Below are 14,643 nucleotides of genomic sequence, written 5' to 3'. Positions count from 1 at the left end.
ACATGTTAGAGTCATAACGGGGTGAGAGGGGAGGAGAAGCCTCAGCCAGTCGGCAGTGGAGGTGGCATCCCAGGAGGGAGCCACCTGCACAGCTGCCCTGGGGTTTGGTCCCCTGTGCAGTGTAGCGACACCCCTCCCGGACTGGCCTCAACCAGTGAATGCCCCCAGGAGGGAAGGGGCCTGCGGGTGGGAGAGGAGTTAAGAAGAGATGACATTTCCTTGCAAGTTTACTCTGAGCTTCGTCCTTGACGTTCTTACGGGATCCTCAAAGCTTGATGCCATCAAAGCCCTCATTTCGCAGCTCAGGAAGCTGAGGCTCAGAGAGGTGGGGCAACGTGCCTGGCATGGTTAATAACTAGCCGTGCCTGGATTTACACCCAGGTCCCCCCTATTCCAGAGGCCGAGAGTTACTTCTTTAAACGAGCATTGCCTCTCTGTCCTGTGCTTTCCTGCCTCTGCACGTCTGCTCATGCGGACCCTCTGTCTGGAGCACCTCCATCCTCTTTCCTCCACACGAGAAAGAAACTTCTCATCCGCCCTCACGACTTGGCTGCAGTGTTGCTGTGAAGGCTGGCGGCATCTGTGATGTTTTCAGCTGGCATTGTCATGCCCTCCCGGTAGGATTTTGTGTGTGGTCCTGGGTGGACCCTGTGACATTGTCTAGGGAGTGTTTGTCCTCCTGGAGTAGCTCCGAGCTACTCCAGGGTTGGATTGTATCCTGTTTTACTATCTCTTTTTCAATCCACCCACCTAAATACCAGCACTGATATTCATCATTTCATCCATCCAATCATCTGCTCAACCATCCATTTGTCCATCCAACCACGCATGAATCCATCCATCTGCCCCACTGGCATCTGTCCATCCGTCCATCCATCCACCCATCCATCCATCCATCCATTTCCAGGTAGCTCCCAGGACCTGCAAAATTATAAGATTTTATGCTGACAGGTGCTACAAAATGGATGAACCTTGAAGACATTATGCTAAGTGAAACAAGAGAGTCACAAAAGGACAAATACTGTACAGTTACACTCGTATGATGTACTTAGAGCAATCAGATTCATAGAGGCAGAAAGTAGAGTCATGATTGCCGGGGGCTGGGGAGGGAAGATCGGGGAGTTAGTGTTCAATGGGTATAGAGTTTCAGTTCTGCAAGATGAAAAAAGGTCTGGAGATGGAGGGTGGAGATGGCTACACAACAATGTGAATGTGTGGAATGCCACTGAACTGGACACTTAAACATGGTTAAAATGGTAAATGTGATGCTGTGTGTATTTTATCACAATTACAAATTAATTAATTTAGAAAATTATCAGATTTCCCAAGGAGGCTGCAGTATATCCCTTATACAGAATACCACCCCTCCCCACCTGTTCCAATCCAAACTACTGGTCAAGCTCTACCTGAACTGCCACCTCCCCCGTGTAGAAACCTGCAGGTTTCTGCAACCCCCTCCAGCTCTCCTGCCTTCAATTCCCCAGGTGCTCATGGTTTTCATAGAGTCGTTATGGCTCTGTTTATAATAAAAACTAACACCACGAGGTTGCTCTCTGTGCGGGGTCTGTTCCAGGTGCTCTGCGTGGATCGTCACATGCCCACCTTGGGAGCTAGGTGCTATCACTGGACCCATTCTAATGATGAGGAGACTGAGGCCTAGGGAAGTTGAGTAACTTGCCCAAGCTTCCCCAGCTAGTGAGCCAGAGGCAGGACTCAGACCTGGCACTGATATGACATCCTCTGCCCTTAAAGTTACTTGGTGCTGCTTCCCACAATGCACTCTCGCTTGTGTACTTCCTTAGACAGGGAGCTTCCTTATTTCCCCAAGACCTTGTGAGCTCCCTAAAGATAAAGCTCATCATTACCCACTCCTGACCCAGTGAGGACACAAAGTAGGGGATCTGCAGCTCAGGGTGGGGCTACGGTGAGGGGGGCGGGTCCACAAGGGCAGCGTTGAAGGGGGTTCCAAAAATCTTAGTAATTGAGATAAAAATATTTTAATGTTTGATATATTTTAAATTCTTAAATTTAATGCGAAAAAAATCTATGATGAACAGAATATCAAAACTGTAAGTATAGATGAGATCTGGTCCTGACTCACCTGCCTTTCCTTAATCCCAGTCCTGCTGTAAATTTACCTGTGGGGCCTGTTAAGATGGAGCCATCCTCTGGCATGTTTTGGGGAATCACTGATCCCATTTGCTTGAATCGGTAACCATTCGCCTCTGCTCTGACCCATTTGGCAGGAATTTTGTGCTCCGGGGGAGGAGTGCACAGACCTTGGAGTCAATCTTGGCCTCCATAGCTGTGTGACCTTGGGCAAGTCGCTTCACCTCCCTGTGCCTCAGTTTCCTCCCCTATAAAGGGTGCATCTAATAGTACCAACTTTGGGGTGCAGCCTCGAGGATTCAATGAAATAAAGTGGGTAAAGAGCTCGGCACGGCACCCAACCCTTGGCTAAGTAAAAAGGGCAAGCTCTAGTAAAAATGATTCAAGTGATTCTTCCATCCAGGAAAAGAAAAACAAGTGTAACATGTGAATTTATGTTAGTGGGCATCAAAAGCCATCAGCTTTTGTCTTTCCTTTTCTTGTTTTCCCGTTGACATTGCTCAACCACCCCTGGCACGAGGGAGTTGGCAGTTGCAGCGAAGACGGAGAAGAGCGGGAGAGGGGCTAGGAGGAGGCGGGGGGCGGATGGCAAAGTGGCTCACAGCTTATCAGAATGAGGCAGCTGACGGCTGCCATTTTCTACCCTCTAGGTCTTGCGCATTTGTTCATCGACTTCAGCAGGAGACGTTCCTGGTCCTCCAGAAGCCTGCTCTGTGTAGATGGCTGCACATCTGGAGGACAAAATGCTGGGGAAAGTGAGCTTTCATTCCTTCACGCTGCCGGGACTGTTCCGAGAGCCAGATGTCCAGGAGCCGCTGGTCAGCGCATCTGGAAGACTGGCTGCATCTTTTCGACCAGACGTGTCAGGTATTGTAGTGACTTGGGGGTGCTCGAGGCCCCGGTCATGGGGAACAGCAGAGAGACAGCCAACCTGGTTCCCTCTCCAAACCAAGGATAGCTGCCATCTCCATCTTTTTCTCCTGTAGCCTTTGAGTGAGAGTCTCTGCTCTGCATTGCCCCTGAATCCCAGCCTCTTGCAGCTGAAGGCTCTGGCCAGAGTTTTCTGTCTGAGAAGCCACTGGCAGGGTGTCTCTCTAAGCAGTCAAGGGGACAGAACCCAGGTCCGTGGTGGCAGAAGGAAGGGGGTAGTAGACTTCTGGTTGCTTAGGGATGTGTTGGTCACTCAGCCATCTCATTCATGGGCCAATTCTCAAAAGAATCTTGGGAGGAGGAGAAGTGACAATGCCTTTCCTCATATACAGATGGGAAAACTGAGGCTGGGGGAGGTTAAGGGATTATATCAGGCCACCCAGGAATACTGCGTCGTGAGAGGATGGGCAAGAGGTTTGTGGAGGGTGGTTTACTTCCAATATTCCAGGCTAAGAATCTGGTTGTGATGGCATGACTTTGGCTTCCAGAGACCTTGACCTGGCTTTCTCTTCACCTGCCTTTCTCTTCCTAAGGGTTGAAGGAAGTGGGGAGAGGTGGAGGAAGTGTCCGCCACCCAACCATGATGGGTGGGAGAGAGCCTCATTTCTTCATGGCAGCCTCAAAATCGTCCTTCTTTGCGGTGGATCTTAGCATCTCAGAGCATCAGGGCTAGAAGGGGCCCCGTTGCTTCAGTTCAGCCCCCACCCATATTCCAACCAGGAACACCAAAGCCAGACACAGGAAGCAGCCTGCCAAGGAGAGGTGGCTGTTTCCTGGAAGAGCCAAGACCACTACCCAAGTCTTCTGACCCCTGTGATCAGTTCCTGTGGGAGGCCAGCCCCCTACTAGCTCACTCTGTGACCATGGGCAGGTTCACCTCCTCTGAGCTCTGGTTTCCCTACATGGATGAATGAAGGAATGAGTCCCTTTCCCATCCAACTCAAAGGGCAGTTGGGAAGTCGTACGAGAGTCAGGTGTAAACATAAGGGTAAAGAGAGCTAGCGCTTTCTGAGTTCCTACTGTGTGCCAGGCCCTGGGCCGGGCACTTGGCATATGAGGTCCCTATGATGCAACCACAGCTACCCCATCTGCCTGGAACATCTCCTGACTCCCCCTCCCCTTGTCCCTTCTTCTAATTTCTTCATCTGGCCAACACCCACTCAGTACTGCAGTCTCAGCTAGATGTCCCCTCCTCCAAGAAGTACGCTCTGATGACCGATGCCCCATCTTTGTGTTCCCACACAACCTGTGCATCCTGGCCTAGCTCTGGTCACAGAACATTTTCCTTGGCTGTTTCAATGTCTGTATCCTGTACCAGACCTCGAGATCTGAGTGCGTAGGCATGTTGCTCACTGTTGCATCCAGTGCTCATCCAGGTGTCTGATACAGAGTATGCACATGATATAGATCTGTTAAGTTTCACCAGTGAGGAATCTGGGATGGAAAAACTAGTAAACTACAAAGGACCCTTTCAGGGCAAAATGTTGTTTGAGCTGTTGTAATTCCATATCTTACCTACAGAGGGCGACGCCGAACCCAAGGGACTGCTCGAGGAGTTGTGGCATTTCAGACTAAAGTGGGGTCAGTGAGGGTGCGGTGATATTGGGGGGAAAGGAGGTCTATGGCCTTTGCATCACAACGCATGGTAATGACACAGAGCCTGTTCCAATGATTTCTGAACCCCACATAGGTTAATGCCGGCAATGGAACAACTTCCTGTGGGTTTCAGCTTCTGGCCTGGGAGCTCTGCCCGGCTTGTGGTCAAGGGGTGATCCATCACAGTTAGACCCTATTTATTATTTTGGCTGCATTTTCTTCCTCTCTCCTTTTCTGTCCCCCAGTTAGATTTAATTAGATATTGATAACAGATGCATGTGAAGTGAACCTCTGTGGTCCTGAGCTGGATGGTTGCAGGGCAGCTGTAGAAAGAGGATGCCAGAGGCAAGAGACAGCCAGCCTCCTGGATCAGGACTTGTGGAGCCCAGGCTCTGGGGCTCTGAGTGACACTTCCAGTTCGTGCGTTTTCATCCCCCATCACTTTCTGCCCCCTCCCTGTCCCCCCTGTTTTCCTTCAGGGTCCTGCGCATGCCTGGACCTGCCGGTCCCCCCTCTCCAGCCGAATCATTTTATTTCTCTAAGCCTCAGGCATTTTAATTCAGGTCCTTCCTGGAGGGAGGTGGGACACTTTGGGTTACTGTTCAGCAGACAATCAGATACTGTTCTCCTCCCACTGTGGTAGAGCGTCCCCATCCTGTAACGAGGAGCTTTGCCATGTGGTTTGCTTTGACCAATGCAAAGTCGGCAGACATGAGCCAAGCAGGGGCTTTAAATATGGGTGTGTCGGTTGGCTTAATCTCTTGTGCTCTTATGACCTGACGTAAGCAGAAGGTGCCAAGGGTGGCCACTGCCCCCTTCAGGCTAGGCTTCAGAATGACCACCCAGGGGTCAGATCTGAGCCCAACCTGCAGCTAGAGTAGAGCAGCCCAGCTGGGTCCAGCCTAGACCAGCCAAACCATTGCCAAACCTTAGCCAAGCTGAGCCCCATGAGTATGAGAATAAATGCTTATGGTTGGAAGTCACTGAGAGTTTGTGCTATTTATTACACAGCATTACTGCTGTAAAAGCCTGGCTGGTACAGAGGGTCGGGTGGGACCTTGGTGAATGATACAACAAAACAGATTATTCTAGACTGTGAGGCAGGAGACCTGGACTCTCATCCAAAATATTCTACTAACTCCTATGTGCCTCTGGAGGAGTAGGAAAGAAGCCGGTATCGGCTGATCACCTACAGTGGGCCAGGCACTGTGCTAAGTACTCTCCACATATCCTTTATTTTATCACCACCATTTCTGTCTTATCTTTTTTTCCCTGTATTTCTCCTTTTGTTACATTTCAAAAATTAAGATATCATTACATACAATAATATGCACAGATCTTAAGTGCTGTTCGATGTGTTTTTCACAATTGTTTACACCCATGTAACCACCACCCAAACCAAGATACAGAAGACTTCCATCACCCCAGAGAATCCCCTTCTGCTCCTTTCTGGTCAGTTCTCTCATCCCAACTCCACAGTCACTTTTTAAATTCAATTCATAGATTTTGCCATTTTTATTTTTATATAAACAGAAGTGTGCAGTATGTATTCTTTTGTGTCTGGTTTCTTTCACTCAGCAAACAGTTAGTGAGATTCATTCAAGTCATTGCCTATATCAATGGTTCATTCCGTTTCATTAGCAAGTAATATTCACTGTATGAATATACCACAATTTTTAAATGAATTTTTATTGGAGTATAGTTGCTTTACAATGTTGTGTTAATTTCTACTGTACAGCAAAGTGAATCAGCTCTCTTTTTTGGATTTCCTTCCCATTTAGGTCACCACGGAGCACTGAGTGGAGTTCCCTGTGCTATACAGCAGGTTCTCATTAGTTATCTATTTTATACATAGTATCAGTAGTGCATATATGTCAATCCCAGTCTCCCAAATCACCCCACCCCCCTTCCCCCCTTGGCATCCATACGTTTTTTTCTCTACATCTGTGTCTCTATTTCTGCTTTGCAAATAAGTTCATCTCATTTCTGTCTTATCTTGACCTTAGTATGTGCCAGGCATTCTGTTAAGAGTTTATAAGGCTAATTAGGATTATGCTAAAAATGAAACCAATGCTTAAATGATTAATAACTTAAAAGGGAGGTGTTTGTGGAGTACATATTACGGGACAGGCTTGCATCAGGTTATTTCAATGTCTTGTTTTACTTTACCCTCAAAACAACTCACTAGACTGTAACTCATGAAGCAGACATCACATCTGTTTAGTTCACTGCTGTGGCCCCAGGGCCTGGCACATGGGTACTCAATCAATTTTTGTTGAAGAGAAAGTCCTGTGAGGTAGATGTTTGTGGTACCCCCCAGCCCCCAGACTCCTTTCTCTAGTTGCTGAAATTGAGGCAGATGAGCTGGCCTAAACAGTGTTTCTACCATTCCAATTGGGGGTGATTTTGTTCCCCCAAGGGACATTTGGTAACATCTGGAGACATTTTGGTTGTCATGGGGAGGGTGTAATGTAGCTACTGGCATGTAGTGGGTAAAGGCCAGAGATACTGCTCATATCCTACAGGACAATCCCATAGCAAAGAATGATCCGGCCTAAAATGTCAGTGGTGCTGAATTTGGGAAACCCTGGTTTGGCTATTAGGGGAGCCTGGCTATTAGGGGAGCCTGGCTATTAGGGGAGCCTGGCTATTAGGGGACTAGCTCTTAGGGCTCCTTTCTTTTTTATCTCAAAGCACCCCTATTGCTTTTCTGCAGCTGCCATAGCAAATTGACAAACTGGACGGCTTAAAACAACAGAGATTAATTTTGTCAGAGTTCTGCAGGCCAGGGTCCAACATCGAGGTGTCTGCGGGACCACGTTCCCACTGGAGGCTCTAGGGCAGAGTCTTCCTTGCCTCTTCTGGTTCCTGGTGGTTACCAGCACTCCTTGGCTTCAGGCTGCATCACTCCAGTCTCTGCCTCCATCTCCACACCCCCTTCTCCTCCTCTGTCAGTTTCAAATCCCTCTGTTTTTCTCCTAAAGGACACATCATTGGATTCAGGGCCTACTCAGATACTCCTGGATCATCTCAAGATCCCTTAATATTATCTGTAAGACCCTTTTTCCAAATAAGGTTACATCACAGGTTTGGGGGTTTGATGTGGATGTCTTTTGGGGGGCGGTATTTTACAGCTTCCTACAGCACCTCTTCTTGGATACAGACTTATCCCACTCTTCCACAGAAATTATTTACATTTTATCTTCACAACAACCCTCCAAAGAGTGTATTTTACCCCCTTTTACCCATGAGGCACTGAGGCTCTCCCAGAAGAATCAGCATTGGGTCAGGATTTGCTCTCTGGCTTTAAAGCTCTTGCTCTCACCTTTAAACTCGCTTCCTGAATCTCATCCATCTGTCTGGGCTCCGAGGAGCTCATATTCCAAGGAGTACCTAGAGGTGCCGCCTGGACCAGCCCTGCAGTTGGGGGTCAGTGGGCATCCTACCTGGATGACATGAGCCATCAGCAGCCTTTTCAGGTGACTACGTCTTTCACACACCTGGGTGCTGGGGATGCTGGGTGGGGAGAGACCTAGGATCAGTAGCCTCCTCTGGAGAAGGGGAGCAGGTGGCCTTACCCTGGGGTCTTTTCCATGAGAGTCAGGCCCAGGCCAAGCCTGGCCTTTCAATCACTCCAAGAGGTCCTCCCCTCCCCATGCCTGGCCACTTTCTCTCTTACTAGCCCTCCACTCGATGAACTGTGTGCCAGCGTATTGCAGGGCCTCCGGCATGGGAGCAGAATAATAAAGAGGAGGGACTTGTCTGGCCCCGGTCTGTGCTTGATGGTTTGGACAAAGCCGGTAAAGGGCATTGGTGTGAGAAACAGCCCCCGGCCCTCCCCCTCCCCCTTGTCTCCACCTTTAGTAGTGAAAGTCCCAACAACACCACAGAGATGAATGGGGAGCCACTGCATATTACATCATTCAAAAACTTCAATAAACTTTTGGGTTTTTCCCTTTGGATAATAGCTTTATTGAATCATAATTTACCCACAAGAAGCTGCATATCTTTAAAGTGATACATTGGATATGTTTTGACATGTTTATACCCAGAAAACCATCACCACAACGAAGACAATGAAAATACACATCACTCTCCAAAAGTTGCCTTGCGAACCTTTGTAAATTCCTCCCTTTTTCCCCTCCTCGCCGTCCCTCCCAGCCCCAGGCAATCTCTGATCTGCCCTCTGTCACTATAGATTAGTTTGCATTCTCTAGAGTTTTACGTAAGTGGAATCCCACAGTACAGACTATTTTTTTGTGTGGCTTCTTTCACTCAGTAGAATTATTTTGAGATTCAACCACGTTGTGCCATGTATCAGCAGTTTGTTCTTTTTACTGATGGCTAATATTTGATCTTGTGACTGTTCTACGGTGTCTGGATCCGTTCCCGTGTTGATAGACATGGTATCTTTCCCATTTTTGATGATTATGGATAAAGGTGCTATGAACATTTCTGTGAGAGTCTTTGTATGAATACGTGCTTTCCTCCCTCTTGGGTGAACGCCTGGGAATGGCTGGATCGTATGGTGGGTGCACGTCCCATTTAAGAAACCACCAGTGTTGCTCCGCTTCCTCACCAGCACTTGGCATCATCACTCTTTCACGTTTAGCCATTCTAATAAGTACGTTGGTATCTTCACAGCTTTAATTGGCATTTCCTTAATGCCTAATTAATGTTGAGCATTTTTGTGTGTGTGCTCGTTTGCCATCCAGATATCTTCTTTAGTGAAATGTGTGTTCAAATCCTTTGCCCATTTTTAACTGGGTAGCTTATTTTCTTACTGTTGCATTTTGAGAATTCTTTACGTATTCCAGATATGTCTTGTAGCAATAAATGATGTGTGAATGTTTTTCTCAGTCTTCGTCTTGTCTTTTCATGCTCAGAACCGTATTTTTCAAAGAGCCCGAGTTTTTCATGCTGATGGAGCCCAGTTTTTCAATTGGTTCTTTAATGGATCACGGTATTGATGCTGTATCTAAGAAATGTTGGCCTCGCCCACAGTCTGGAAGTTCTCTCAGGGTAGTGAGCCTGGCAGGTGAAGGGCTTGCCTCCTGTTTCTTGTTTCTCAGGGATTAAGCTCCTTCCTTCCTGATGCTCAGCGTCTTGAAAACCATTGTTCAGTATATTTTGTCTGGTTTTTTTTTTTTTTTTTTGGTTGTTGCTTTGGGCAGGAGGGTAAATCCGATCTTTGTTACTCCGTCTCGGTCTGAAGCCCCAATCAATTTTTAAGGTAGGCGTTATTTTACGCATACTGTCACCCATGTCTCAGTTGAGGAAACAGAGTTCAGAGAGGTGAAGTGAGTTGCCCTGGGTTGTACAGCACATAAATGGTTGTATCAGGACGGAAGCCCAGGGCTACCCAACTGGTTCAAGTCCCACTTGCTGCCAGAAGTTTCTGAGTCTGGCGTGCACCTAGGATCTGGGATTGGCCAGGCAGGAGACTCCCATCCAGTATTGCTGGCTTGGCACTGGCACTCCAGATCAAAAGTCAACTCTCTGAGCTTTAGACGCGTCTAATCTGCCTACTGAAGATGTTGATTGTGACTTGACTTGCTCTGCAAGGGGTGCAAAGGGCGCAGTTACAAAACCAAAGGATTTCCAAGGCCTTGTAGGATCTAGAGCCCAGCCTTCTACTCGAGGCCACTTCTACAGCAGGATTAGAAACCTAAAATGCTCGTGCTGCCACCCACCCCTCCCGTGTCCGTTGCAAACATCACCAATCAATGACGGAACTCTTTCCTGCTGAGCTGGACTTCATCTCAAAATCCAATTTTTTAAAAATCTAATACTCAGAGAGCCCACCACCAACGGATTGGACTGGCATATGAAATGAACCCCATTTGCATCTAGGCACTAAAGCATTCTGGTCGGGCGGCCATCCAGCCTTGCGGGCACACCTCATTTGACCAAGCCTTAACTACCTCCTAAGGAGATGTGTTTCACTATCATCCAGCTGAGATGTGAATTTTCTGGACAGGCCTCTCTTCCTAACTGCAGGCTTGTCTCCACCTCTCCCGCCTGGACAGGGACCCTCCACCGGAAAGGACTGGACGAGATTACCAGTTGGTTAATCTCGCCCTCTAATTGGTCAGTTTCTCTGCTGAAGCTCTGCATATACCACAGGTACAAGCGGTTAAAGGTAGACAAGAACCCAAAGGTGATTTTACCCATAGCCCAAACTGCCTGTCCCAGTACCCAGAGGGCCAGAGCCCTGGCCTTTGATTCATAACTCAGAGCTGCAATCCGGAGGGCACCCTGCGGGCTCCCTCTGCAAGATGGTGTCACAGGACTGAGAGTGCAAAGGGACAGCCCAGGTTTGAGATGGCGACTCAGCTTCACCATCAGCAAGGCCACCCTCTCCCCTCCCCGGGTGGCGGGGAAGCCATGTCTCCCTCGTCTTTGGTCCTCGGCCTGGTGCTTGGGGAGACATGCCCCAGCCTCGGCTGCGGAGAGGCAGGCCTGGGATTTTGATGGGAATTGCTCTTCTCTGTGGACTTGGGCCCAGGAGTTGAACCTTGAGCCTTCGTGGGAAGAATCTGCCCGTGTGTAGAAAAGCCAAGAGGGGGATGCAGAGCCGAGAGGCCTTTCTGAGCCCGGAAGCTAGCCACGCTAGACTGCGCAGCCGTCAAGCCCACGCGCCTCCCGGGCTTCTGAAGCTGGGTGAGCTGCAACCAGCGACCTCTGACAAGGACCGGCTGTGACTCCAGTCCCTGATGGACCCTCTCCGGCTGTTATGTGCCAGCCCGGGCCCAGGGGCCACGAGGGGATTCGCCCCCAGCATGAAATGCGAGCCCTGGCAACATGTCAGAATATTGGGGCACAGCCATGAATCCAACACAATCTCTGTCCCCGAGGAATTCACGGCCAGTTAACAATCAACCACCATATATGCAAGTCATGTCCACGGAGTGAGGTGTATTGTAGAGACGTACCCGAGGTGCCGGGAACTCAGAGCAGGGAAGTAAAGGGAGGGAAGATGAAGCAGATCCCCAGAGAAAGCAATGTTTAAGGCAACACTTGAAGGAGCTTTGGGATTAATGGCTCAGGTCCTCCAACATTCCTGGGCTTAAATCCTGTTCAGCCCCTTGCTAGCTCTGTACCATTGGGCAAGTTAGTTAATGTCCCTGGGCCTTGGTTTCCTCATCTGTAAAATGGGCATCTGCCTCATGGGTTCATTGAGAGGATTCAATGTGATAATATAGGCGTAGTGATTAGTACAGTGACTAGAGCAAATGTTCAGTAAATGTTAGTCTATTATATTTTATTATTTCTTTGAGGGCAGGTACACCGTAGGTAGCCGTAAAAACGGATACTAAGAATCACACATTCATAAAGGGGATAGGTGTGCGAGATTCAGGTTTGTGGAAAAGAAGAAGGGGTTCTGGGCAGTGGGGCCATCGTAGGCGATGGTGCAGAGGAGGGACGGGGGGGGGGCGGGCAGACTCAGCGCAGCTCCTCCCCCGCCTCCGCCAGCAGCAGGAAGACGTCGAGGCAGGGAAAGGGGTGGGAGGACAAGCATTAGCCGTCAGGGTGGGGGTCACATTGTAGAAACCTAGCTTGTTACTCTAAACAACAGTGCCATGTCTTTTCTTTAGAAGAAGAATCTGCAGCCACCTAACCCAGAAGTCACTTGTCGATTTTCTCAATTCGGTTACGTTGCTCGTCAATTCAGTAAGAAAAAAACCCCAGTCCCGCCAACCATTTGCCCAAAGCAAGCACGAGCCTGGCGTGAGAAGTGCATGTCAGGATACGCTATTATGTAAACACCTAAGCAGGTCTACCTGGGCACAGAGGTGCCCTAGGAGCCCAGCACCCAGGAGAAATGAGAGAAAAATAATATGAGACAACGTCACAGTTATTTTTGCTTTTGATCACGTGGAAAAGAATGAAGTTGACTCCCGTGAGGTCCTGGAACAGTGGAAGAGGTAGCCTTTTGAGGCCAGCATCCCCCCACCCTGCGCCCGACCCCTCCTCCAGCACGACATCTAACCTCGAAGGAAAAGGGCAGTTCTCTGGAGGACTGGGTGATAAGTCATTCAGATCCTTCGCACCCTAACCTCCTGGGTGACCTGAGGTTACACTGGCCGATTTGGACAAGGTCATCACTGGCACCTTACAGAAAAGACAATCTCTCCACCCCCCTCCCCCCCCTCCCCCCCCGCATTCGTTCATTCACTCACTCACTCGCTCAGCCCTCACTGACATCCTCACTCACTCCTTGGTTCCCGAATCCAGCCTTCCAATCACTCAGGTTTTCACTCACGCATCCTTGTTTATACGTTCGTGAACGCTCTCTCATCACCTGGGCACTGGGCGTTGTGACCGGGTGCAGGTGGCAGTGGTGGCCGTGGGGTGAGGTCACTTCGAGCTGACGGGGCTGTCTGCCGAGGGCTCTATGACCACAGCAACGGCATGAGACATCCCTGGGGCTTCCCTGCAGGCAGTGGGGAGAGTAAGAGACTGGGGGCTCAGGGCAGGTGGGGCGAGCGGGTCGGGAAGGCACAGCAACTGGGCCACGTATGAGCGAATTGAAGCCACATTGGGGAACGTTCTGGGCTCCCGACTCCTAAGCATCAGTGGCCTGGGATTGTGGCTGCTCCAGATTAAACAGTATCCTAGTCCTCCATCTCACCAGGTCTGGATACTGGCCCTCCCCGGGTATTTCAATGCTTTCTCATTTCCCATGGGGTGAGCAGGACCTTAGGGCCATGGGGAACCAGGAGATGCAGGAGGGGGTGACGTCCAGCAAACAAGAGACTGGAAAGGCTGGCTTGGGAGAAGGGCTTCTCAGAGCTGCTTACAACTTGGTCAAAAACACATGCCTTTGAGAGAGGTTTGGAGTCTCCTTGCCTTGCTCCTGTACCGTTTGTGTGTCTCGTGTGGCTACAAACATCTCCTAAGTTCCTGCAAATCAGCTACACCTTGGACTTCTTCTAAGTTACTCCAGACCCTGAAGGGCTACGGCCATGGGAAAGGGATCCTAGTACCTAATAGCTAAATTTCTTGAAAGAAGAAGAATATCTTAGGCGTCTCCATTTCAAGTACCTAGTGCAGGGGCTGATAGTAAAGATTTTCATTCATTCATTCATTCATTCATTCATCAAATACATATCCCTAACTCTATTAGTTTCCTAGGGCTGCCATCACAAAGTACCACAAACCGAGTGGCTGACAACAATCGAAATTTATTCTCTCACAGTTCTGGAAGCCAGAAGTCCTAAATCCAAGTGTCCAATCGTGTTCTCTCTGACACTCTGGGAAGAATCCTTCCTTGCCTCTTCCTAGCGTCTGGTGGTGACTGGTGGTCCTTGACTCACAGCTGCATCACTCCAGTCTCTGCCTCTGTCGTCACATGGCATTTCCCCTGTGTGTCTGTGTCCAAATTTCCCTCTTCTAATGAGGATACCAGTGTGTTGCATTAGGGCCCACCTTAATGACCTCATCTTAACTTGATCGTATTTAAAAAACGCTATTTCCAACTAAGGTCACATTCACAGGCACTGGGGTTAAGATTTCAACAAACCTTTTGAAGGGGACACGGTTTTACCCATGATAATGACTATGTGCCAGGCCAGGTGATGGGCACTGGAGGAAGATACCCGTTGGATGGAGACTTCATTCTTTTACCCCATAACACTCCTATTGGGAAACTGTCCTCCTAGGACTGATGACTCAGCTCAGCTGAAAAATTCCCGGGTCCCAGGCTTGCTGGGAACTCCCACCCACCCGTCTAGCCTCACCTGTCTGGTTGCAGCCTCTAGTGGGGCCTCAGCAGCTCATCAGTAACCATAAAAGGAACAGCAGGCAGGATAAATCTCACTCCGAAATTAATGAAGCTCAGGAAAAAAAACAGTACATTTACTCATTTCAACTTCTTGTTGCAAGACTCATAAGTGAATAAATCCAAAATAAATATAACCGGGACGAAGGGAGAAGCCACAATAAATGCCATCCTGTCGCCCTAAATGAAGACAAGGGCTCCGAGACAATATTAAATTCCATCCT

The sequence above is a fragment of the Physeter macrocephalus genome, chromosome 3 (assembly GCF_002837175.3).
Source record: "Physeter macrocephalus isolate SW-GA chromosome 3, ASM283717v5, whole genome shotgun sequence".
Lineage (NCBI taxonomy): Eukaryota > Metazoa > Chordata > Mammalia > Artiodactyla > Physeteridae > Physeter > Physeter macrocephalus.
Note: the sequence above shows the minus strand (reverse complement) of the source record.